Source organism: Meleagris gallopavo, chromosome 12, assembly GCF_905368555.1.
Source record: "Meleagris gallopavo chromosome 12, MGAL_WU_HG_1.1, whole genome shotgun sequence".
In the NCBI taxonomy this organism is placed as follows: domain Eukaryota; kingdom Metazoa; phylum Chordata; class Aves; order Galliformes; family Phasianidae; genus Meleagris; species Meleagris gallopavo.
The window spans coordinates 19,653,101-19,679,887 of NC_139415.1; the positions used below are offsets into that span (position 1 = coordinate 19,653,101).

General features: G+C 45.5%; 1 protein-coding gene across 2 annotated transcripts in view; it reads right to left on the reverse strand.

The window, feature by feature from the left end:
* The window catches only part of MAP1A (microtubule associated protein 1A), a 50,424-nt gene that overhangs the window by 19,583 nt on the left and 4,054 nt on the right, over window positions 1–26,787 (reverse strand). Inside the window, exon 1 of one of the 2 annotated variants that reach the window (XM_085234087.1) lies at window positions 11,505–11,577. The exons of the other annotated variant lie outside the window; for it this stretch is intronic. The gene's annotated coding sequence lies outside the window, so the exon portion shown is untranslated. Of the gene's footprint in view, window positions 1–11,504; window positions 11,578–26,787 lie in introns of those variants that run through there. 2 annotated transcript variants of the gene reach the window in all.

Sequence of the window (26,787 nt, forward strand, 5' to 3'; positions counted from 1 at the left end):
CAGACTGAAAACACCCTGGGCCATTGTCCATTAACTAGAGCTCCATCATAGTGAAATGCATGCCTGGAAATCTCACTGCAAATAGGAGAGTCCCTTATCTACATTTACTGTATGGAAAACATTCTTCTAAAGCTCATGAAAACTGCTGTCTTCAACTTGCCTGGAATAAACACAGGAACGCCCCTATCTGACCACAGATCCCCATTCCCTGTTCAGCCCTCTCCAGATCTGCTCACTCATTGCACACACGTCATGAAATATCCTCTCCACCAGTAGCTGTGGGTAAGTTTCGTTAATATTAAAATCTTTCTTTCAGATGAATCTTCACTTTATGCATCCAGACACATTCTAATCAGTGCAGTTATCACAATGCTGATGCATTTCCAGAGAACATTTCTCCCCATCATATCCCTGCCAAGACAGAAACAGCCCAGTCTTTGCCATTTGTTTCTTAAAAGGAGAAGTTCCCTGGGCACGCATCACTAATTCCCAAAACTCCTCTATTTCTGCTCCAGACCTTAGGAAGAGTAAGAGCACAAGTATCAAAACAAGAATGACACAGAAGACTCACAAGGGTGCCATTATTGCGTATTTCGTATTATTCCCTATTACATTTCATCACAACATAGCCTGACGTGAGCTCTGCACCAAATAAAGACCTTCAGTTAGAGTTAAACAGCGATATCAAAATTTCACCCTGATGATACAATTAACTGTGCTCTTATGATGAGCTGGGAAGGGTTAATTATTACAGCATGCTTAATCTTGCATTTTTTTGACAGTGATTTTAACATGAGATCATGATGACTGTTCCCTTTAGTTGCATAGGTTCCTCACAATCATTTCTAGATATAAGCAACTGAGTCATCTGCAAATTTTGCCACCTCCATTTTCATCCCAACTCCTTTTCTTATCATTAGCATACCCATCAACTTCGTACTTAGTACAAAATCATGAAGCCCTTCTATTTCTCTGCTGGCTGTGTCACAGACTTGGACATACATTTGCCTTCTGTCTCAGCTGGTTTCTAACTCCTGGCATCAGTTGTGTTTTTCTCACACAAAGCGGTTGCTGCATATCATATGTAAAATTTCATACATAAATGCCTCATTCATGACCTCACTGAAAGTTTCCAAGACAGAGAAGGGGTATTCTCCTCTTGTACAAGGATCACATTACTTACTATTGTTCAGAAGCAATGCATTCTGATTCTGAAGGACTGCAGAACACACGCATAAAGCTCTTTTTCTATACAGCATCCACCTCTTATATGGAAGTCAGCAGGAACTGCCCACAAAACATTACACAGTAACATCCCAGAGGTGACTAGCAACAGCTAGGCAATAGCAGAAGTGCTAGAGTTACTTCCAAGTGGCATTTCAGGACCTGCAGGCTGCATTCAAGGGGAGGGAGGAAAGGTCTGTTTTTTTTTTTTTTCCTAGTTTTTAAGGAGGATATGTACGTGGTGTAGAATCAGATTGGTTTTGTTCCAGGAAACCAAGCAACAAGCAAAGCCACGCAGACCTTGGCATTGGTATGCATTATCCATCCAGGGCTGTCTATGCGTGCAAAGAGAGACCATAAGAGAGTGGAGGTCCTGACACCGCTTTTAGCACTCAAGCGATGAGGACTACGCATGGAGGTCAGTCTAGGCTGGAGCACTGTGCTGTGCTTTAAGGTCACTACGTCACAAATAGATCGACCGAGAAAGAGATGATCCTAGAAGCAGAGTGACGGCCCTGGAGGCCCTTGTGCTGCCAACACAGATCCTTGTACGTAAGGTGCATTGCCACTCCGACTGAAAGCACCCAGAAGGCCTGTAGCTGAACAGCAAAAGTTGGGCTGGCCTGAAGGGCTAACGAGTATAGCTGCAGAGCTGCTGCTTTGCTTGCTTTCATCTTTCAGAGCATCAAATCTTAGAGGTCTTATCATTCTGTTGGTGATAACTGGAGAAACTGTAGCTACAACTCGGTGGTAATGACGTAAGAGACCAATGGTCAGGTTGGCATTCCCAGGTTCTCATCTCATCTTTAGGCAGAGCTCTAAGGAGGCAGCTTTCCAGGGAGGCTGCGCTGAACTCAGCCAAACCCCAACAATCTGTGTATAAGGGCCACAGAAACGATTAAAGGACTGGCCTATCTCTGATGCAGGGAGAGCTGAAACAGCCGGGACTGTTTAGCCTGGAAGAGAGACCTCATCAGTGCTTGCAAGTATCTGATGGGGGCATGCAGTCTGTGTTACACAGCTCATAGGACCCTGGTATGAAGGGGACACAGACTGTTCATCTGACCGTAGACACCAATCCTGGCACATCCAGGGAGCATTCTTTATTCCTCTTTACCTTTCTTGTCTTCCTACAATCTTTGCTTCCTTCACTTCTGGGATTATTTGGAATTAATAGGCCAGGTTGCACCTGTAAGGCAAACATCAATAGGCCCTAGATTGTTCTTTGGGTCAGTTCCTTTCGCAGCAAAGAGCTGAGCCTTGGGACACATTATCTTCCTGATGCCTTGTGGAAAAAAAGGTTCATTTCTGATGACAGTCAAAGCATACATGAGGGGTTCTCGGGGTGCATACATTTGCATAATTAACATGAGCTAGTGCGAGCTGAAAGGCTGCCATGTCTTCATTCTAAAATGGCGCCGTAACACTGAGATGATCACTGACTCTCATTCTGTGGCTACAAAGCCTTCAACTGCAGCTCCTTCAGTGCTCATGGAGAAAAAAAAAAAAAAGAAAAAAAAGGATCCAGCCCCAACTGGGGTCCATTCAGAGAAAATGAAACAATATATTCATTCACAAATGCTCCAGAACTGTAATGAATGCAGCAAGCTACATCTCCTTGGGAGAGAGACTGATTACTGAGCAGGATCCTGCTTCCTATCCCCACCATGCAAACACACCTCCTTACCACCTACTGCAACACAGACCCCCCCCTGCCCAAGGAAACCCCTGCATCTTTCAGCAGTCAGAGAGAAGAGTAAGCATTCTTGCTGGAAGCAATGCCCTAAGCACTACACCTGACAGGCACGCAGTTGCTGAAGCTTCTTCCTCCAGCAAGCAAACCAAACGCCATACCACCAGCACGACCAGGTCTGGCTGGAGGAGATTTGGAAGCTCTGCCAGCAAGACAAATAGGCTCAGGAATTAAAAAAAATGGGAAGATTGCTTTGGCTGTCAGCACACAAACCAGCAACTGCAAAGTCACAGCTCAGTGCCCCTTCACCTACGGGCTGACTGCCTCACCTGGGCTTCCCTGCTGTACTGCACGCTTTGGTGCTTCCACAGCTGTGAGCAGAAACAGGCAAACCATGGGCTGCCACAGCCTCAAAAGCACAAACAGGAGTTTGTCACAGAGCACCATGAGGAAAGCTCCACACAGCTATCGTGTTGCCTGCATGAGGAGAATCCTCAATATATTTAACAAGAAATCCCCCCAAGAGGAGTGGCTGAGAAGACTTGAATGTCTGGTGGGCATTAGAGGGGAATTCTAGAAAACAAGGATTCTGGGAAAATTCTATTTTAAAGAAAGCTGTCATTCCCTTTTTTGGGGACAGAGGGAAGGAACTGCTGTAAACAGAACATCTCTGCAGTAGTGCCTGGCCCTGTGCAAGCAATAGCGACTGCCACAAACGTGGCACATAAAGCAAGGAGCCATATCTCATTCTTGTCTGACCTTTAGAGGACAAACAGGAGTCTAGAAAGTGCCAGCATCAGCCTGGCTGAGAGAAATAGGCAGCTTCTGCTTCTGGGAACTCAGCCACGCAGAAAACGGCCACCTTCAGATTGTGAGTTACAGCCAGAATGCATCTCCATGCAGGAGGAAAGGAGCTGGGCAGCTCCTCAGATGCTGAAGGACAGAGCACAGCTCTCAGTCTCCATTAGCTCCCACAAGCTGTAAATTAGAGCCCAAAGCTGACACAGCACTTATCTAAAAAATCTAAAAAATCATTTTACTAATAACCTGTTCTAACAAATATTTTAACTTCAAAGCAAAATATTAAGTTGTTTAGATCACAACAGAATATTTGCTTGAACAAAATATCAGCTAAAATTACTGATAAAAGCAGTTACATTTTTTTTCCTTAAAATAGCAGCAATCCATTGGTTTTCACTCCTTTTCTCTCAAAAATTTGAGAAAATTCTTCTCAGGATATTATATTTATATATTTACATATAATCCCACAGAAAATCCCAGTTCCCTTTTCTGTCCAGAAGAAAAGCTCTGTTGGGTTCAGCACACATTCTGACTGAGAAGACATAACAGGGTCACCACACTCCGCCAGTTTAAAACTCTGTTCTTTCTTACCATGATGACTTTGCTCTCTGTGTCGCCTTTTTATTCCTCCTGACTGCCCCACACACCCTCCAGTTCAGCGCTGCCCATGCCTACGACCAAGGCAATGCCTTCATCCCAGCCCTGATGTGCTGCAGAGAAGCATTAAGGAAATGGGAGGAGCACGGAGGTCTGTCTCCATCCTTGCATCCATGAAGGGACACAGCCCACAAGAAGTGGCACAGAGGGCTGCGCTTGGCCGCTTCCCTCAGGAGACAGGCAACCTCAGCGTGAGCCACTGTCTGCCACTCCCAGCCTCTCTGGCTGACCTCAGGCTCTTCTGTACACGCAGTGGAAATGCTCACTGGCACAGAGATGCAAACAGGAGCACCACACATCTGTGTCCCAAACACCAGGCCACACGGTGAGCATCTTTGCTCTTTCCCTCTGCAGCTCTAAGTGCCGTTTAAGCTTTCTAGAGTGATTCAGCAGGCGAGAATGATGAGGTATTGGAATCAGATAGCATGAAGTACTGTATGCATGAGGTTTTCCAGAAGTTTCAGAATAGCGTAACTACCAGCAGATGTATAGATACGATCACCCTACTCTGCTCAGCGCTTGTCAGGAGACATCTGGAGTGCTGTGCCCAGGTAGGGTCCCCATAGTTCAAAACAGGTGTTTGGAGAGACTGGAGAGGGACTAAAGGAGGTGCAGAAAGATGAGGGAAGGGCTGGAGAACCTGCCCATGAGGGAGGGTTGCAGGAGAAAGGCTTTTTCCACCTTGCAGAGAAGGCTCAGATCGGTCCTCATCACCGCATTCACTGTACTTAAAGGGCAGCTACAGAAAGGACTGATGCTCTCTCTTCACATACAACCACACAGAGAGGACAAATGGCAACAGCTACAAGTTGCACTGGCAGGGTTTGGGTCCTGGTGAAATAAACCTTTTACAATGAGAGCAATCAATCACTGGAACACAGAGATACAGTAGAATCCCCATCACTGGAAGTTTCCAGGATGCGGTTAGATGGAGTGCTAGATTGTCTCATCCAAGCTCCCTTTTCCCACAGAAAGTTGGACATGATGACGTTTTGGTGTCCCTTCCAACCTCAGATGTTCTATGACTGTGACTTTTAATATTAGGACACCGAGTCACATAATGAGAATCATGGCAGCACTGAATTAAAGCCCCATGAATGTGGAACAGGAAATGCCTCATATGAACCTTCTCAATGGAAACAGAGTCAAAGTGTGAAATGAAATGATTATGGTAACACTAAACAGGACAGAGAAAGGGGAAAAAACAGCCATCAATGGAACTAAGCAGCCATTGGGGTCAGAAGACATCTTGGTGAAAGAACTGGACAGCAACAGTTTGAAGACTATGGGAAAGCACAGCACATTAAATGAGTTACTGTCAAAGCCAGCGGTATGGAGATCAACACAATGCAAGAGGGGCACAAACTGGTGTGAAGCAAAGAAGAAAAGTCTGGAATGGTTTCCAGAAGGACCATTGCAGGTCTGTCAAGATGGAAAGGGTTGAGGTGCGTGAAGGAACATTCATGTTTCCATTGGTGGATCTAACTGAAGGTGCTTAAAAACTTCCCTTGCCATATGCCACTTCTCAGGAGAACTGACTGTGCTTTAGGGTAAGGACGGGCTGTGCAAGAGGAGTGACCGCCTTCTCACAGAACACCAAGAAGGTGAACCAGCAACTGGGCAAGAGATGGAAGGGAAACATTTAAGGTACGGCAGGCAGTTGCTATTTGCTACATCTCAAGAGATACTCCCTCCAGTCAATTGCCTGTGCTTTACTGTCTTGTCCGAGATGCTTTCTTACCATCTACAGCTCCTTTCCCAGGCAACTTCTATTTCTATACTGTGCCATCTATAGCAACCATCTCACTGCTTTTTAATTGCACATACTGTCTCACTTTTATGCTAAAGAGCAATTTGATAGCCCAGCCACTTTAGAACTGCTAATTGAAGGCAGAAGTTCACTTTGGAAGCAGTTGTATCTATTTTCAGAAGTTACCATTCTAACAACTTGTTAGATGTCCCTCAGCTGGAAGCTACACCACAGCTAAGCTGCATTAATAGGTAAGATGAACACTTTTTTTCTAGTTTGCCAGATGCAGAATCAGCCTGGAGAGATTCTGTTCCCTGCAGCAGCTTTGCTGACTCAAGCTTTCCCTGCATCCCTGGCTGTGAAACAGTGCAAAGTATTCACATGAATCAAGAGCACAGCTCCGCATAATGGCATTATCTCCATCTGTGAGGAGCTGGAGGTATAGCTTATCAAATGTCTCCACTGAACCCCCGCAAGGAAACCGAAGCACACCTTAAAACATCGCTCAGCCATCCTCACTCCACCACCCCCGATGGACTGATAGATGGTCCCTTTGAGGAGATGGCCATCCTAAGAAGCTTTTCTTCTCTCTCAGCTGATTGTATTGAAGATGACCTGCTGAATGCAGTCTCTATTTAAGACACGGTTATGAAACCACCTGCAGACTGCACATACAGCAGTGATAAAGCACCCAAGTCTGCTTTCTGCCAGTGCTCGAGTAAAAAACACCCATCCTCTGCCAACAACCCTCCTAGCTGCATTTTGACTCTGCGCTCCTGGATCTCGTTACCACTTCGTAAATTCTCTGCATGATCTGGATTCCTGGGATTTGATTCACAGCATGGAGTGCAGTAATAATGAATGTGATACAGAAAGATACTTTAAAGGTGCAGAGCTTCAAGGCCACCGGTCCATTCTGTAAGCAAATGCACGGCTTTGTCTGTTCAGCATGGAGAAGAGAAGCACTTGAGAGAAGTCAAGGAGAGCCTGCACTGAGCTCACTCAAGTCATGCTCCATAACTGGAGTCCCTTCTTTTTAATACTATCAAGCCTAGCCACACCTTTCAGTCTGCAATCTGCACTGAGCATCCAGGGACTGCAATTACAAACCTGGGGAAATAAAGAGGATTGGAGCAGACCTCTGTGATTGGGAGCACATTTGTCTCAGAGCCCTACACTTGTTTGGCTCTGTCAGAGCTATGCAGGCACAGACCCCTTCCACAGTCCCACGCATCCCATTTCTTTGAAGACCGCCTTTGCTTTCTAACATGGACGAGCAGCATGAAAGAATCTTCCTAACAATTAGAACTCCCATGCAGATCTACCAGGCGGGATCTGAGTAAAAACACACAGTGTTTGTACTCACCAGCCTGAAGGCTGCTTCTTCAAAAAGATGCCACATATTTATTTGAAGTAATTTACTTCCTATGCAACTTGTAGAGTGCTCTCAGTTCCCCCCAAGTTAACCACAGTTAACCCTCCTACTCTGTTTAGGAGGCTCTTCAGAACACAAATCTAGCCAGATAGGAGGTGAATCGCTGACTGTGTGCCCACTTTTCCTCCAAGATCAATATTAGTACCTGATGACAGGCTGACATTTCTGAGGCAACGTTAAAAGCAAAGATATTAAGGGCCTTTTCCTTCTAGTTTGTTTGTTCCTAAATTATTTAAGAATTTGGCAATGGCACTTAGCAGAGAACAGCACAAACATGATGGTCATATCCCAGTGAAACAAAGGAAGTGGAAAAGCTATTCAGGCAAAATCTTTTAACTGAATCTCTTAACCTGAAAGTTGGTAGATGAAACAAAAAGATCTAGACTTGCCAGTTACACTTCCATGCTTTTTTTTAAACCACCATTTATTCGTCCCTATGGCACCTATGAAAAATAGCACCCAATTTTTATGGCTTTAATTTTTTCACTGGAAATCAAAATGGACTTTTCTCAAGACCAACATGGAAATACATTCCCCAATGCACTGATCAGTGCCTGTAGATCAGTTCTCCTCCTCCTCTTTCACCTTCCCCTCCAGAGCCTCAACAGTTCACCAAATTCACGAAAAGATTTCTTGTACTGAAGAATGCTGAAGTCACACAAAATCTTACTCACCCCGACCCATTGTGAAACCAGGGCACAAAGGAGTTCCTGGTCAATTGCAAAAGATTTCACAAGAAGGCGCATAAAAGACAATACGTATAGAGAGAGATGTGTCTGTTATCAGTATGTCCTGTTGAACATTAAAGCCTACCCCACCTGTGACTTATGCTCCTCTTCCCATTTGAGATTCTCAACCTTCATCCTTGGAGAGGCACCATTCAAGTATTTATTTTCTAAATATTTTCTAAAGTAAAGTCTCATTGCTTGCTCTAGGCAAAGACAAAGCGCATACATTTGCGAGAGGAATCCACAGAACTCATCCAAGCTGCTCAACTTCACGCAATTCATTCAAGCAGCTCTACTGGGATGTGCAAAAAACAAGTGTCAATCAAGAAATTAAAAACCACATTAGCCCAATACCTTCTCTAGTCCTTCATTTCCTCAGCTACAAGGCCTGTGCTGAAGTTCAGAATGACACAAACCTGTAACCGTTTCAGGATTTTTGAGACTGGGAAAAAAAACAATCCTTTGTTTCCCCTCCCCCCCCCCCGACTCATTTTTAAACACGCACATAACTTCTTCTCTTCCCTCCCATTCCCAGAGATGATCCATCAGCCCAGCAACTGCTGTCTCCCTACCCTTCCCAATTACTTCTGCCTAGCAAACACCGTACACCTAGAAGGCACACCCCTCCATTTTGAGCTTGTCACTACTGGGAAGTCCCCGTATGTTAGCTAGGCCATCTTGTCTTCCATGGTTTCCCATAGCATCTTCTTTTGAAGGCCTGCAGGCCTCTCTCTCCTACCCATCAACGGAAGCCTGCGATAATGCACGTGGCACACTGGGCTGTGCTTGCCAAGTGGGCAGCAGATCTCTGACACACACCACCAAGGTATGCTGCTGCATCCTTATTTGACTGTTTGTTATTCTTCTGTGAGATGCAGCTATCCCAGAGTTACCTTGGATGCTTTGCGTATGAACACGCACAAGAGCACAAGGCCACGTCCCACAAGAGCTCATGCTGAGGAACTCCTCTTCCACCCTCAGCCAGGTGCCCAGCCTCCTTCCTCCAGATGAGGCCCTCTGCAGTACCGGTTTGCATGCACAGCTTCCTCGCTTTCATCAAGAACAACCCATGCTGGCTACTGCTCACTGTATTCCTGAGCTCAAGTCCATCACACAGCCCTATTTCAGCTGAGAACATCACTAGGGAACACAGACGGAAGGAAGAACGGCAAAATGATGCAATAGGACATTCCTCTTACGGATTATCTCATCAGGAACAACACTACTGCAGATCGGGCCTCAACAGAGCAAAGGAAAGGAGGGGAGAATAAAACGGCTGCTATACAACGGCCGTTTGCTGAAGGAAGCATAAGGACAGACACACAGCCTGGATGCAACTGACCAGACAGAGCAGTCAAGGAGACAGGGCGGATACTGACCTATGCAGCAAAAAGTCCCCTACCTCATCGGAAGAAAGAGGAACCCCCGTCATTCTGGAGAAGCGCCCAGCCTGCAGGGCTGCTCACAGCGGGACCGGAGACACTGGGAATAGAAGCAGCCGCATCTCTGAGATCAGAGTTTAAACTGGAGCTTGTTTTTTCTGCAGTCATAAGCCAGCAGGCACCAGCTGCAGAATTTGCCGCAGTGTGTGTGCGTGTTCCTGCGTGCGCGAGTGTGCAGCAGCCACGCTCCTCCCTCCGAGCTCACTGTGATAAATATGTCCCAGCTCCCTCCTCTTTCTCCTTCCTACATCACTGTGAGTCCAGCCCGACCACCTTCAGCCCCCACACACGGCAGCCCTTCTCTCTATTAAGAAAGCTTTTGTTGGCATCACTGCTGACTTTAACTGCTCCCCTCAGTCAGTGAGGTTCACCTCTCCTCCCTCACAGCCAAAGCAGCACTCAGAACAGAGATCAGAAGATATACTGACAATCAGCAGTCCAGTATGCCCAGCCCTGCTCCAGCTTCTCTGTCTTTCTCCAAACACCGTAGATAAAAAGCCCTATTTAAAATGCTTCAATGAATATCAGCACTAGCATTCGGATGATTTAATCCTTTAACAAGATGTTCATTAGGTGCAATTCTAAGGGATGCCAAAGATACCCTACAAAAACACAGCACGTGCGTCACCTCGTACCACTGGTGGTGCACCTTCTCCTCCCCTCAAAATGGGAGAAGCTGCCCTCCACAGCAGGGTGGGGGATAACAAAGGACCACTCCCAGGAAAAAGAAAGTACTTCACTATCTTCACTTCTAAAGCAAAAAACGCTTCCCTGTAGCCTGCTAGGATGAACACCCACTTCACCCCCAGCCACATCTCTCCTCTGCTGCCCTAGAAAGACTGCATCAAATTCTAAAAGATCCTTCCTCCCCCGCCCAGCTGCAAGTTTGGATGCTTTGTGGTTTCTCGTCCTGAAGAACACAGCTTGGAGCTGCTCAGAGCCAGACTTCAGCTACTTCAGCACTCCTCACATGTGGGCGTGCAGCACCGAAGGAAAAAGGAACCTCAGGAGCGTCCCTGGACCTCTCTTCCCTCGAACCAGCGGTGACAGTTAACAGCCCTCCCCCTCCCGCTAAGCATCGGCCACATTTCAGCATCGGTACCGGGAACGGCGTCAGCGGCTGTCACCGGGCCGGGCCCAAAGGCAGCGCCCAGGAGGCGCCTCCGCCGCCCTCTCCCCTCCCGAGGCGCCCACCGGGGCGGGGCGCGGTGCCGCAGCTCCCCGACAAGCGGAATGCTCCCTCCAGATTTTCTTCTGGATTCATCTCGATCCTTCCTTCTCCGCGCTGATGACCCGAGAGCAGCGAACAGCTGAGCAGCCGTGGAATTCAGCCGGCTCCTACGCGCAGACCGCGAGCAGCCGAGCGGGGCGATGTCCTCACACAGACCGTAAATCCGAGCTCCACCTGCGGCCGCCTCGCACTCCGGCCATCGGTTCCCCCCCCCCCACCGCTCTGTCGCTCCCTCCGCCGTCTCCCAGTGAGGTGAGCGCCCAGGGAAGGAAAAGCGCATCTCCTGCGGACGGCTCCGCGGAGATATCCGCCCGCACGGGCAGCGCGCAGCAATCTCAGAGCGCCGGGCCGGGCAGCCCCCCGCTCCCGGGCACCCATCGCGCAGCCCGGGCCGAAGGGCTCTCTTCGCAGCCGCAAACGACCCCGAACCGAGAACAAAGCGCTACTGCCCCCAACAGCGCGAGGGGCTTCTCACGGATCGCAGCCCCCAGCCTCCACTGCCCGCCCGAGCCCCGGCGCCCCAGGGAGGGGCCGCGCACGTACCATCGCGTCCCGGCTCAGCGGCGGACGCCCGGAGAGCCGCAGCGGTGCGGACACCGGCGAGCTGCGGCGCGCAGCTGCTGTGTCAGGGCGAGCCGAGGGAGGAGCCGCCCGGCCCCCGCCCGCCCGCGTTAACCCTCCGCGGGCTGCGAGCTCCGGGGCGCGCCTCGCGCAGAGGGAAACGCGGCGCTGCGGTGCCCCGCGGCCAGCCGGCCTCGTGCCGCGCCTGTGCTGAGAAAGACCGACTTCTGATCGTGACGATCTGGGCAAACGCGACCGCTGGAACGCACCGCGCCCCAGAATACGTGGAAGCAGACGGACTCCTGCACACAGCTCTCGTCTTAGCAGAATATTCTCTCCCCCAGTTGCTCCTCACTGAGTCCCCCAGAGCAGGGACGCTCCCCACCTCATCTGAGAGTTTGGATCAATTCAAACGGGACCTCGCGCCTTCCTCCAGCTGAAGAGCAGCCTTGAGGAGCAGCCTTGAGGAGCAGCATCCTGATACAGCCAGGCTGGCGATAGCCACGCCAGCAGCACGCCCCCACTACCTGGTTGCCGGTACACAGATGCGACGATGACAATTCTAAATCCCAGTCAAATCATGAACAGAACTTGAACGAGTAATGCAGAAATGCCAACAACCTGACCTCTGCAGATTACTTCCAGCACAATGTTCAGAAAATTATTTAAACATTTAACTAAGAACCTTGTAACTCATCTCTTAACCACTACCAGAGCCTCTGGCTCACTGGACCTGCAGGGCACTCCACAGGGAAACTTCCTTGTCCTTGCCCTGCTGGGCTCAGGCTGTCGGTTCAGAACTGGAGGACTCCATGGCTCACAGTTACACTTGGCACAGGAACTGCCAGTAGTGACTTTTTTTTTTCCCCCATAACAAGCACTGAAACCACTACCAGTGTCCTGCTCGCCTTACACAAGATCCCACCTTATTCTTAAATTTCAGAATTAAGAAAGCTGGAGAGATCTTACCCACCCTACAACAGGAGACCATCTCACCGATCTTCCAAGGGCTCTCAGAGATAACGGAATGCTCAGGAAAAGAAATATCACTGAATTTTGTTCAGATTTAAAGCAAATGAGAACCTTCTCTTGGAGCTTTTGGCTGATGCAAATCATCAGCAGATATCTGTGAGCCTCACGGGAAACTATCATAGTGGAGTCTAATATCTGAGACCTATGCATGTATGTGCTTTAAATAGGTAACACATCCTCAACCCTATTTAAAAAGGCCAAAGATTAAAAAGCTCTCAAGGAACAAATCTCGGCTTCATGTTGACCAAAACAGCCCCATGCTATGGCAGCAGCCAAACTGCTCCATTACCACCAGCACATCCCAGCCTGCTGCCTGACAGCTCCAACACCAAAGCAGAGGCACCACCACCTGATGATGCCAGCAAACCTCTGAATGAAAAGCATGGAGCTCTCAAAGCACTGACTTCTAACCTCTGTTAGCCCACATCTCAGCTTCTGAGGCCTCCTTACAGAAAGCTGTCAAAGTGCCTCCCAGAGGCAGCACTGCAGCACTCTGTATGGAGAAGACTGCAGAACTATGCAAGGATTTGTTTGCATCTGCCCTGTTGGAGGATTTTTTCTTTCACTTCCCACTTAATGGCACACTGATTCTTTGCTTCCAAAAAACACCAATTTTTTTTTTTTTTTTTTTTAAGACTCTGAGAAATCATTTTTAAAATCCTCCTTGTTATCTTTATTCCTGCCAGGTACAGCGATTTTTACTGTTGTGGGGCTTTACAAGGAATTTTTTTATTTATTTACTTGTTCAGTTTGCCTGAATTTTTCTGTGCAATTATTTCATGGCTCTTTCTGGCTCGCTTCCTTATTCACAGGTGTTGGTACCTTTTCATTCTATATGATGCTTACCTTCTGAAGATTTACTTTGCCCTTTTGTCTGTATTGTGTAACTGTCTGTCTGAAATGCAGTGACACCTTGTTAGTCCTCAAGAAGCTTTTGACCCCTAAAGTATTCTATTCTTTCCTTGCTTGCCTTGATTAGGCTACTTTTCCTTAATTTGACAGTAATCATTCCATCTTTCCAGTAGCTGAGGGCCTAGGGAGTGATTATCTGAGCTATTGAGAAGAGCCTGCTATAGACCTTGACTTGTTGTGGTAACTTGGGAAGTTTACACAGGTGGATAACCCACATCATCCGTTACATTCAGCTGTTCATCATTTTCTTCACCAAATGAGGCTTTACCTTTGTGTCAATTGCATCCTTAATGTAGATCCAGAAGGACTGTCATTATCAGTCTCTTTTCCAATTTTTACTTTAAACAAACTCGCTGGCCCTGTGAGTTTTCTTTGGCAACGCTCTGGTCTCACTTGTCCCAGAAAATAGGGTTTTAAAAATGGTGATCTTAATTTAACTCAGCAACTCAAAAGCTTTAGGGAAAATAACAGATGACCTGACTAGAAATCTCAATGGAAAGGATAAAGAGGTTTATAAAAATCAAGGCTGCAGAACTGGAGCAATCGTGAGCAGTACTGAAAGACCAGAAAGAACACAGGAGAAAGGGATTGAAGCAAATACTGGGGCACAGCAGGAACCAGCACGTTCCCTGCTTGAGCAGAGGATGACTCTGCAGCACGCAAAGGGCAGCTTAATGCAGCAGAGAGGAAGGAGGTGCTAGGATCAAGTCCCAGCCACTTCAAGGAAAGACTGTTCCAAACATTTCCAATAAGTAGCATAAGCCTACCTGAAGAAAAGCTCACACCTTCTATGCCTGCAGCTCCTGCGTTGGCTGTACTCACTCAGCAGCCTTTGTCAGCATTAGGCCCCACTGAACACCCACAAGACTTCCACAGACAGAGGCACAGCAAAGCTTCTCACATATCTCAACAGATGTACAGAAGAGAAGGAATAAAACAATCAGCACTGGGAAGTCACAAAGACACACACCAAGGCAACCTGAAAGAAGCCACAAGAGCCAAAACGTGGTGCAAGATCCCTCCCCTGCTCTTCCAGATGGGTTTAACTGCCTCCGATCCCATTCTCTCTCTGAACCAGCCACTAACCTCTGTAATAGGCACCAGCTACTCCAAGAAGGATCAGGTTCCTTCAGTTCCAACTCTAAGGCTTGAACCGAGACCAAAAGGCTGCTAACATCTTTAAGGGGACTGTCAGTCAAGAGGCACTGACTTACCAGATGCCGTTAGTTACCCGTATAACAGATGCTGCTTTACAGAGGACACCTGTAGGACAGCTCTGACAAACTCACAATGGGATCCAGGAGGCAAAGCAGCAACAATCAGAGGCAACTGTGAAGATGATGCAAACTGAAGGTAGGAATCTGCACCTGGCAGCCAACCTCAAAGGAAGGCTGGAAAGAAAGTGCAGTGGGTTTTAAAATTGCAATGGCACAAGTAGAACTTCCAGAATAAAATACACTTGGGAAAGTTCAGAATATTCCGAATATACTCCCACTGTTGTTACATGACTCAAGACAAGGCTATAGAGGACTCTCTTAAAAAGGTACAATTCTTATTAAACCATACATTGCTTACTGATGATTCTTAGCGTATATACAGTGGGAAAATTGAGTTGTTGAAACAGACTTTTCTTTATGCAACATAGAGTAGCTGCCATATTCCTTAAAACTGTAGACCCCATAACTTGTTTTCACACAAATTTGAGTGGCGTTGTATGGAAGCTTCTCTCACAACAAATCTCATCCTGAAGACAAGCAAAGAAATCCAAGAAAAACAAACATGAAGAGATACTCCAGGAAATAAGTCCTGAGATTACAGGACTGCTCTTCTAGGCACGGCTAAAATTGAAAGTGAGAATACGTAGGCCCTCCAGAGCAGTGCAAGTAGATTGTGAACACAGTAGGGCTATTACCATTAACAGCTCTTTGCTGCTTGTAAGGCCTACTATAGTCAAGAAAGGAGAAAAATACTTGAAATACTCTTTAAACAAATCAGAGATTGAATGGGACATCCATTTCAGACACCATTCTCTCCCACTATGCCCTCCTGCAGGATGAGATCAGCACTGCAGCACCTGTTTTCTTGCAAGGACGCAGCTCAGATGAAATCTGAGATGAGAAACAAATGGAAGGAAAAATCAATAACCACTTCTGAATTATTCATCTCTATGAAATACGATGAAAAGTGCAAGTAAATCTCATCTTTAGAACAGCAACCCCATGCAAGTCTTCTTCACAGGAGTCAAATTGTCTACTGCAGATTTTCCTGTAGAATCATTAATATTCAACAAAATTTCAGAAGCAAAGAGGTACCATCAGGTCAAATCTACACCAATCGCCCAGGTAAAGGCAAACTGACATCATGAACAGCTGTAACCAACTTCTACAGCAGCCACTGCCAAAGGGAGGCAGATAAAATCCAGAACAGGCTTCAATTCACAAAGCTATGAGTAGAACTGCTGAGCAGAGGTCATTTGAAGTCAAAATATAACCCTGTTACGTCCTTTCAGGACTTGTTCCCGTCTTCATTTTTTGTTATTAACCATGAGAAATTCTGGTCTCATTCATCTTATCTACCCCAGTAAGTCTAAGGGAAAAAAAACAACACTGCTTTAAATGCATCCAAAGTACGTTCCACCAAATCCATTTAAGAAAGGACTAAGATATGACGATCAGTTATTCACATGCTACACCTCAAGGGCTGACTGATAGAGACTTAGTATTTCTCAGCAATTCCATTTTTAGAAATAATTCAAGGAAGATAATAGCCACATTCACCAGGATGAGAAGCATTAAAGACTCTGCGTCCCCAACAAAGAACCAACCCTTTCCCAACAATTTCATCATTAATTCTTGTGTTTTTTTTTTTTTTTTTTTTTTAATCACCTTCAAGGGTTAATCCCCTCACTGGGTCCATTCAATCAGACCCTGGCACCTGGATTTTTTGTATACAAAAGATAAAACAGCAGAACTGATTCAGTGCAATGCACTACTTCCACATCCCATGAAGAACTCAGCTCAAAAAGCAGCACCGTGATGAACCCATTTACTCTTTGCCTCAATTTATGCCATATGTGCTTTTAGAATTTGAATTCTACAAACCGCCAACAATGCTGAACCACAACATTCAGTTTTAGAAGCAAGAGTAGTAATTTAGTATGGCAAGTTCTAACTTCAGAAACCAGTGAACTCATGACTGCAGTTACTCCAACTTTAGTAGCCCTGATTTAAGAGACAGGAAAGATTGGAAAGTTCAGAAGGTAGGCAGAAAAAATCTGGCTGAGAGTTCTGCCTGTGTTAAATAAGAACTATCTGGAAGTACAAAAGATAACCATGTAAATCTATTTTTTGTTAAATAATTACATCAACACAATTAGATTTGTGGAGACATTCTGCTTGCACAGGGAATTCGCCCACTAGCACTGCAATTACAGTTCTGCTGGTAAGCTTTCCATACACATCAGCCTTAAACAATGACCAAGGGAAGGAGAGGGATGGAGCACAACCATTACCTGTATCGGCCAGGATTTCAGTCACAGCAGTATCTCACTGCAGTGATTGCAGAAAGACCCTCGCTTCTGCAGTGAGTGAAACTCACAATAGAGACCAGTGGCAGAATAACTTTTTCTTTCTGGGGAAAACAGTAGAGAACAAAAGCCTTAAAAGGTCTGCGCAACAAAAAAGTCACAACACTCACATCTACAATCAAATATCATTGTTAAAGTGGTTTTTTTGTTTGTTTGTTTGGGTTTTTTTTGGTGTTTTTTTTTGGGGGGGGAGAGGGGGAAGACCGAATATCCTTTCTTTTGCAGTGCTCTTAGTTTTCCAAGGGCTGAACTCAGGAATTGACTCATTTGTTCCCTTCTTGCTCTACACAAACTAGCAGGATAAGCAATAAGTAAGAAATTACAGATGGAACAGGAATGCAATGTGGAGCCCCTGCTGAAATACATTTGCTCTACCAAGAAATTAGGAAAAGCTGATTATTTCTGCGCTCCTGAAGTTTCCAAATCAAGCAGCAAAGGCCAGTTGCTACTTCAACAGATAGATGCTTCTAGACTCAGTGCTTTCAATAAACCTGCTAAGTCCATTTTAAACTTCATGATCTTCAAATACTGTGATAATTTCTCAGCATCAAATAGAATGCTTGTCGCCTCAGGTCCCCGGATGCAAAGCAACACCAGAACAGGAAAGGAAAACAGTGCCTCCGGTCTGCAATTTCACGTATCAGCAGAGGGGAAAAGCAGCATTCGTTCTGGCAGTGCCACAGTTAATAGGGCAGGGCAAAACCCTGGAACAGAGCCAATCAGACTCAGGGACATCTGTTTTCTAAGGAGGCAGGAATTATGGCATTAAAATTACAATAGCACATGACAACAATTAATCTCACAGAAAAATAGGATTATGGGGATCCTCCAACACTGCTCTTCACTCCTTTGAATCTATCTAACGGAAAAATTTGCTTCCTGAAATAGCAGCTGAGATTCTAGAGAGGATCACTTCAGGGGATTTCTGTTTTTTCCATCCAAGCTGGATGCAGCAGGCTGCCACAAATACTGTGATTGTGCAGGCTGAGAGCCTGACAACACTTGAGTGATTGCACATTAATGGCCCCAGTTGCTCCACTCTACACCAGAGCACAGGCAGGTTACATTTGCTGGCTGTAAACTGTGATGTCTTCCTGAAGTGGAAGATAGGCTCAGAAGTTCTGCTCGCTTCCTCTGTTTTTTCTTTTCTAGACGTAATAACGAGCGTAGGCAGAGTAGGAGTCGAATGGCTCAGCTCTGCGTGCTCAGCCTGAGGAAGAGGCGGGCACAGAGCATCCTAAGCCACTTACCTTCAACTGCTGAAGTGCACCCACTCCGGTAAACAGGAATTGAGAGCAGCCAGGCAGAGGCCCTCCCCTCAGCCCACGCCAATACTTGAGATTTTTAAAAGCAAAGAAAGATCCGAGGAACTGCAAACGGCTGAAACGGAGTGAACAGTTGAAGTAGAGTGAAACAGACCAAGAAATCTGTCCAGAATGCATTTATACGCAGCTGTTGGAGCTGTCACGTGTTCAGGATTATTTTCCTGCTTAATCCTCGTTCCATTTTGCCCATCATCTTGTTTGTCTTAGCGAGTTCACAAGGACTGGAAAAGCCACTGCAGGTAGGGGCTGTAAAGGAGCACACAGCCACAGTAAGCTAACGATATGCCAGCAATACATCAGCACAGCTTGTTACCAATCTCTAAATACAAGTGATGTTAGAATCCCAGCAACGTTCACACAGTCACCCAGAGCTCGCATTAACTTGTAAGAATTATACCTATTTTCACCATTTCTACAGAACACAAAAAATGTGGAATTCTCTAAAAAGCAGCAGACAGTGTTAGAGGTCACTGTGCCTTTGGTGCTTACAATGCACACAGCCATCGAGAGAACACTGCCTTTGTCAAGTTAAAGAGATGTCACTGTAGCACTGCAAAACAAAAACAAACCCAAAGCATGGAACAGTTACAAGAGCACAATTACTTGAAGCATGAAGTCTATCTTGGAGGATTAGGAAGCCATTGGTAGCTGCTGGGTAGCACATAGACCATTCAGACTGCTATCCAGTGACTGAAAGCTGCTAATTTTATCAAGTGAAGAAAAAGGCGTCCTCAACAGGTTCTTTTTTTGGTTTTTCCTTTTTTCCTGTTTTTCCACTGATATTGAGTGGAGATGCACCCCTCTTCTTTCTTCTTACCTGGTTATCTTGCTCAGAGCTACTAAACACTTACTTAAATAAGATACATGGTTTAACAAAGAAGTAGAGATAAGAGAATAAGGCCAGACAGTCAATGAAAGAAAAGAATGCTATTCTAGGAGAATACAAAGAATTTAAATGGGTTACACACTAAAAAGATAGCAGGAGTCTGCTGAGAAAAAAAAAAATCTTACATAAGGTGCTAAAAACAGTGCCTGCAACCCTTGAAATGCCCGGGCTGTCAGAACCACAGAACTGGGTGCTCACCAAGGTCACACCACTCAGTACACAATGCTGAGCCCCTGCAGCCAGCTCAGCTTTCCAGCAAGAAAACTCCCTGAGCCAGTGATCATAGAATCCTTAGAGCTGGAAGGCACCTTTAGAGGTCACCCAGTCCAACTGCCCTGCAGTGAACAGGGACACCCAATGCTAGAGCAGGCTGCCCAGGGCCTGATCCAGCCTGCCTTGAAAGTCGCCAGTGACGGAGCATCCATCTCTAGGCAGTTCACTGGCCTTAGCCAAGTTTTATGGAAGCTAGCCAGATTCCCCAGGATGCTGATGTCTGGAGTGCAGGTAGACACTTATTTTCAAGTTATGTCACTCGTGAACAACAGCTGAAGATAAGAATTGGAAATATTAGTTGTAGTATTTGAGCACAAAACAAGTCAAGTAAGCACCATATCATAAACAGGGTCAGCAACTACGGAGGGGCAGTAACATCAAGCACCCATTCAAATAGGGAAAGCCAGTATTCTGCTGAAGTTCTTATCTGATGTTGTTATAAGGGGATGAACTTTCCTCCATCCTTCAGACACAGAGCTTCCTGAATCCCTTACCTCTGAGAGCATCAGTGAGGAACTGGGACAGCACCGCATTATCTTCAACAGTAGCAGAAGCGTGCAAAGTGCTGCGTCTATCAGTCTAGGTTTAGCTTAGATAAGCAAAATGATTAAGGGGTTTGAACAGCTGCCATAAGAGTCTTAGAAGTCCCAAACTCTTAAACTTAGAGAGGAGAGCCAAGGATTATAAAAAAAAAAAAAAAAAAAAAAAAAAATCAGTGGTAGGAGATCAGGTCACCATTACTCCCCAAACTCTAAAATGCCAGAGAAGAGGGAGCACTCAGTGAAGATAAATCAACTTAGGAAATTGCCTCTTTGGACAGCAAGCACTGAGGTTTAGCACCTTGCTACACATGCTGTAAAACCAGACAGCGTTTGTAAATCCAGTAAGGATCGAACAGCTTTCCCTAAAAAGAGTTGCTGCAGATGTTCTTTCAACATCCCAAATCCAAGCTTTATGCACAGCGAGGGAGTATGAGGAGAAAAGGGCAGAGAAAAGCAGCTACAGTCGTACGATGTCCCCAAATTATACCTCTTGTTGCTACTTCTGCAGGCAGAATACTGGGCTACATAGACCACTGACCTGATTCAGCGTGGCATTTCCTTTCATCTTTCTTGCTTTTCAAAAGCTGACCAGAATTTTCAGTTCTTACCTTACTACTCAGTAGAGAAGATGAACAGAATCAGTGCATCTATGAGAACTCATTCCTTTCATAGGAATGTTACTTCACCTGATGGAACCTATACATGATTTTACTGAAGCTTCAGCAGTTGAGAACATGCAATACAAAAATACAGAACTGTCAGCTGCTGAAAGCAGTTTTAATGCTTGTAGGAGTTCTGGAGCAAGAGAAAAAGCAGCCTTTACCCTTTCAGTCAGTATTCAGCATTTGCACAGGACAGCATAAAAGCAAGAAACTAATGTTTCTGCATAGCTGGTTTGCAAGAAAGCGAAGTTCCAAAATGCTGTTCTTATTTTCACCAAGCAGATAGCTGAGTATCACGGGGAGAACCACAACGCAAAGCTTCTGAACACAGCAACATATTAAAACAGAGGAAGGGAAAATGAAGATTATCCTGCTAACTTTCTTCAGATTATGACAACTTCTCTAATCCTCAAGTCAACTCAGTGCTTTGCAACAGTAAAAAAGCAGATAGAGATGTTAGAAATTCAGAAAAGTTTGGTGATACCGTGTAAATTCAGAGCTCTATGACACGTCAAACAGTTTTGATCCCAGCATCTCAAAGAGGCAGACTTGGAAGATATTAAGAAAAACTCACGTGGCTTTCCTGTGAGGAGCTGTGAAGTAAGCAAGGTCTCTTCAACCTGGAGAAATAATGAATGGGCGGTGGGGAAGGTGCGTGTTTGTTGTTTAACATCTATCACTGGACGGTCGACACCATGGAAATATCTCTAACAAGGGGCTACAACTGTGAGGGAAGCACAGCCTATGCATTAGGTCCAATACAAAAGGCTTGAAAACCAACTCCTCTCTGCCCGAATGACCATTTTTAGATTGTTAAACTCTGCTGATTTCAGCACAAAATGTTGAATGTTTCTCCCTAAATTCAAGAAAGAGCTTAGTATTTCCCATAATCTTTTTACCAGGGCAAGAAGAGTATCCTCTCAAAATTTCATTATTTCAAGATTTTATTCAAGCAAATTCAACATTATTCTTGATTGCTTGACTTTTAATTATGTTACTTATAGGGTTTCCTGAAGATTATCATAATACAGTCTGAGAGGAGAGATCACTGGGATTGCTACACAGCTATTGGACATTCTCCAGCACGGCTCAGAGCAGCTGCTCATACTTCTGACAACAGTTCTGCACTCGGAGTAGTTGTTTTCTCTGAACATCAACAAACAGTGAGCAGAAATAATTATTCTGAGCATTTTGCTTTGCCACATCTCAATCTCTATTGGAAAGACAGTTTTACAGAGAACTGTTAGCATCCAAGGAGACAGTGCATATGATCTTCAAGAACTTGGGGCAGCCAATGGCACTCGACAACAGCACAGAAGTGTGCTTTCTCATCACATAGTCTGTTCTCCGTAACACATAAGCACCTCATTATGCAAGGTCCTCTGCAGTTGCTTCTATCTCTTTCTATTCTATTGCTGCCAACCAGCACTACCCTTCTTGCCTTCGGGAAGGTCATCATTAGATCCATATTTGGTTTCCTGCTGTCCCTACCAACTATGGTTCTCCCCCACAAACTATGCAATGAGATTAACCTAAAGTCATGTTGTTTGTGACACACAAATGAGTCAGCAGGTTACCGTACCAAAAAGCCCACTAAGGTGGATTAGATATTATTTACATGACTGCCTCAACACTATCAGATCTTTCCCCACTTGCTTGAGCCATATTTGAGACTTATGTGTTCCCCATCTCTAAAGAGAGTAAGAACTAAGATTAGAGAAACAACTGTGTTCTCTATTCCTACAGAATGTTGTAGTTGCATTTTAATTTCAGCTTCAAAATCCAGGCATTAACATTTCTAAACTGTATCTGTATTATAACTACTGTAATGAATTGAGAAACTGCAAACTGAAAAGCCTTGGACTACTCTGTTTGGCAGACTGCTTTACTAACTTGTATTCTATTACCATTCTTCATCTAATAGAATTTCCTGCCAGCAGTGTCAAACTTACTGGTTGTTGGAAGTTTGTAGAGAAGAACTTTGCATTAAGTAAATGGCCACGATCCATTCTGGCTGTACAGTAACTGTTGTGCTCCAATGACTTTTTTCCTGAATACAAACATCAACAGTTATGGGATTGATATTCTGATATTAATGTAATACTTCTGAATGGTTTTATTCTCCAGAGATACTGCTAAGCATACCAACATAGAGGAGCTACACATACCTCACACATTCAAGGCTGAGGTCTTTCAAGTGGCATAAAAATTACAAAAACATCAATTGGAAGGGATTCTAGAAGATCTCTGGTACAGCCTCATATTTGAGAGGAGCAGCCACTCTGCCCTGTGCCCACAGAAGGAAGAAGCACACACGTGCAGTGTAGAGCTGAGCAGTTCCTAATGTTTAAAGCTACGTGGTGTTATTTATCTGCATCTGAATAATGACAGATATACACATCTTCAAGTGGCTGTTACAAGACACACAGCAACAGATTTGCAGAAAGGTGCAACAGAAGTCAGAAAACTTAGAAAATCTGATCAAACTGAAGCAGCATGGCTAAGAAGGCTTTTACCACAGCAGAAAGCATTGCCTGACGGCATATATTGCCTTCAGTACAGACAGTTCCCAGGCTGCATTTAGGGATTCTCTAGGTTCATACCAGTTGTAACCTGCAGTTTCTGATTTTGTCACTGTAATACCATGGAAAGTGTAGCAATGACAGCATCACAGCAAAGTCCTAGGCTACAGCAGGTGACTGCAGCCACAGACACAAAAGTAAAAGAAAGAAGCTGCTTACCCCTGAAAGGCCTCAGGTAGGCAGGGACCTCCAGAGAGATACCCTCAGCTCCACTGCCAACCCTTAAATGAGGGCTGGAAGGGGCGGATCCTGGCTCCAGCCCTCCTGTCACTCAGCAGTATTACACGCACCTGAGCTCCCCTGGGCCGGTCCTGCCTTCCCACCAGGTGCTCCATCACTGCTGCAGGCCATGACTGAGCATTTCTGCTACAGCCATCATTCGCATATTCTCCTCCTAACTATAACATAACCACGGTTTCTTGTTAACAGTCACCAAAAGTCTGTACATACTTAAGATCCACCACCCGTAATTAAATCCTGAATTATAGCCTAACTTTTCAGTCTTCTGGCCTTTCAGTATTCACCTTCAGCTGCGTTATCTCCCACAGCAATCTTGAACTGCATGGATTGTCATCATTCTCTACTGCTTTAGACAGTTCTTAATGCATCTTTAACTGTGGCTATTACCCCTCACACTCGTTCCTTTTGAGCTCAATATTCTTAAGCCCACGTATAGACCCCTCTGAGGGATCATCTTGCTGCATTTGAAATAGCATGTTTACTGAATTATCAACAGGAACATATGTAACAATTACACAGATCAACACAGTGGGAAAGGCACTACAACAAAGGTGTGACGATGGAAGGACTGCCACAATAGAAAGGTGCTACGAAGGAAGGGATGAAGATTGCCCACCCATATCAGAAGATTCCAGTTGAAAGGAGAAAGCTTCACCAAGGAGGAATCGCCAACCAGGCATCCCTCCCCAGTGGCAGTCAGCCCTGAAATGAGCCCTAAGAGAGGTGCGGCCAGGCTGCACCCATCCTGCCCCACAGCTGCACTGCCTTCACCTGCGCTCCCAGGGCTGACCGGTCCTTTCCCCAGGTGCTCAATCAGTGGGTCAGCTGTGACTCAGCAGTTCCCATACAACGTGCAAGTTTGGATGCAGCTCCAAACACCATCTTCCTGGCTGTTCTTGCCTTATACACTGGCAGGGAACTGTTAGAAAGTCATACATCAGCTGCACACATTTGCCACAAATCCAGCAGCCGCCTATGGTAACTAATCCAGGCCAGAATGTCTCACCTTTCTACCACCGTCAGCTTCACCACACGAGGAGCAGGAACAGTTGAAGGCCAAACACCTGTTTCCTATCCCACATGACAACAGCAAGAGAAGTTGTGCAGAGCCAATGCAAATTAGTTGTCCTGTACAAAATTCTGCAGATGTGCACTGACAGAGAGCGGCTTGAAGAATGCACAAAATCATATCTAGTAACACATTAAGCTGTTGGCCTCCAATTCAGCATCAAAAGTATCTACAGACAATTTCAGCTTCGTCGGGGAAATCAGGCACGCAGAGCTGAGATTGTGCTACGACTCACTGCAGGCTGTTTAATATGATCCTGGTTCTTAGTGATACCACAGTACCCAAAAGCAGCATGGTAAGAGATTTAATTACTATTACCCACTGTTAGCAGGGATTTCCGTAGCTCTAAGACTTACTGTCTTTTCCCAGGGAAAAGGCATTTGGCCACCAACTACTTAACCCCTCCATTCTTGTCAACCAGAAGGCTTCCAAAGCTGCTGAACTTCCAGATAAACGTTTGTTACACGAACCTCGTGCACATCTACCAGGTAACAAGCGGGTCCCTCAGGAAGATGCCCACAGAAGCACACCAACATCTTCCTGAAGAACAAAAGTACCTTTGTTCACCAGGCCCACATGAGACAAACAAAGCGTGTCAGCAAGATGTGTTGTGGGTCCAGACGCTTATCTGCTTGGGAATGGCTGTGTAAACAGGAGTAAGCTAGGACAGAAATAAACAGCCTTTAGATGAATTGTTGCATGCCCTGTTTCAGCTCTCTGAAAATATTGGCAGCTCTGCCTACACTGTAACTAACCCATCTCAGCTACAATAGCCCTATTCACACAAAGTGCGTCGGGAATTCATGCCAAAAGTTACTCCCACAGTGTGCAGAAGCAGAGCTGCTTTCCTCTGATTAGTTTACTCATTTTGATAGAAAACTGTGTGTTTGGCACACCGCTTTTGAAGGGTAACAGTAACTGCACTTCAATAAATTTAATATTTTGTTATAGAGGAAAACAGTCATAGAAATGTACTGTTTGAACTGTGTCATGCTACAGGGCTTCACTCCTCAGCAGAAATGGTCATCTCAGAACTCACCATTTTATATTTGAAGCCAGGTTTGCAGAGGTGTTTTTACGTACGAATGTTTCTCTTAGACAACTTAAATTCTTCTGTCAGGACTCAGCACTAATACCCTGAATGACTTCTGATTATCAAACCTGCCTCATTACTCGTGTTCACCCTCTCAGGTTTAAGTAGCTATGCTTCTGTTGAGCAGCATGGACCTTGCTGAACTCAACCAGCAATCTGCCTCCACCGAGGGAGGTGACTATTTACATTGAACTTCCACCTGCCCATTCCTCTCGTTAACTTCTGCATACTGAGACCTTCCTTCTTAGCCTATGGCCAGTAGGATTCCTTAAACAGACTTCAGGGACTTTGACTTTGACAGGTAGACTAAACTGCTTACCTATGTTCGCTGACCCCTCAGAAAACACACTCTCTACACCTACCCGAAAGGAGGCGGTGGCAAGGTGAGAGCCCTCCTCTGCTCCCAGCTAACAAGCAACAGGCCTAAAGGGAACAGCCTCAAGTTGCACCAGGGAGGGTCCAGACTGGACATTAGGAAGAATTTATTCTCAGAAAGAGTCAGACATTGGAGCAGGTTGCCCAGAGAGGTGGTGGAGTCACTGTCCCTGGAGCTGTTTAAGGAAAGGGATGATGTAGCACTCGGAGATATGGCTTAGAGGACAGTACTGGTGGCAGATGGATGGATTGGACTAGATGATTATAGAGGTCTTTTCCAGCCTTAATGATTCTGAAATTCAATACATTTGAAAAGCAGGATTTCTCTTTGCAGGAACAGTGGTGACTATTCTCAGGTGGGCACTAATTCTGTCCTTTATTATTATTTTACTGATTTGATCAGCAGAATTTACAGCTGGTTGATAGGCCTGTGATCCCCTGGATCCCTCCTGAGACCTTCTTTATAGTCTGGCATTGCATTTATCACCCCTTGCTCTGCAGGAAAAAGAGAAGTTTCAAGTGAGAGATACACATTGCTAATTTTAATCCAGACACTTCAACCCCGAGATAAGAATCTTGAGTGAGTGTTCCACTCCAATATGGCACCATGAGTATATTTGTACCATAACCTCTGCCATGGTTGCTTCCAATTCAGGCAGATCTTCAGCTCTTTCTAGGTTGATAAGTT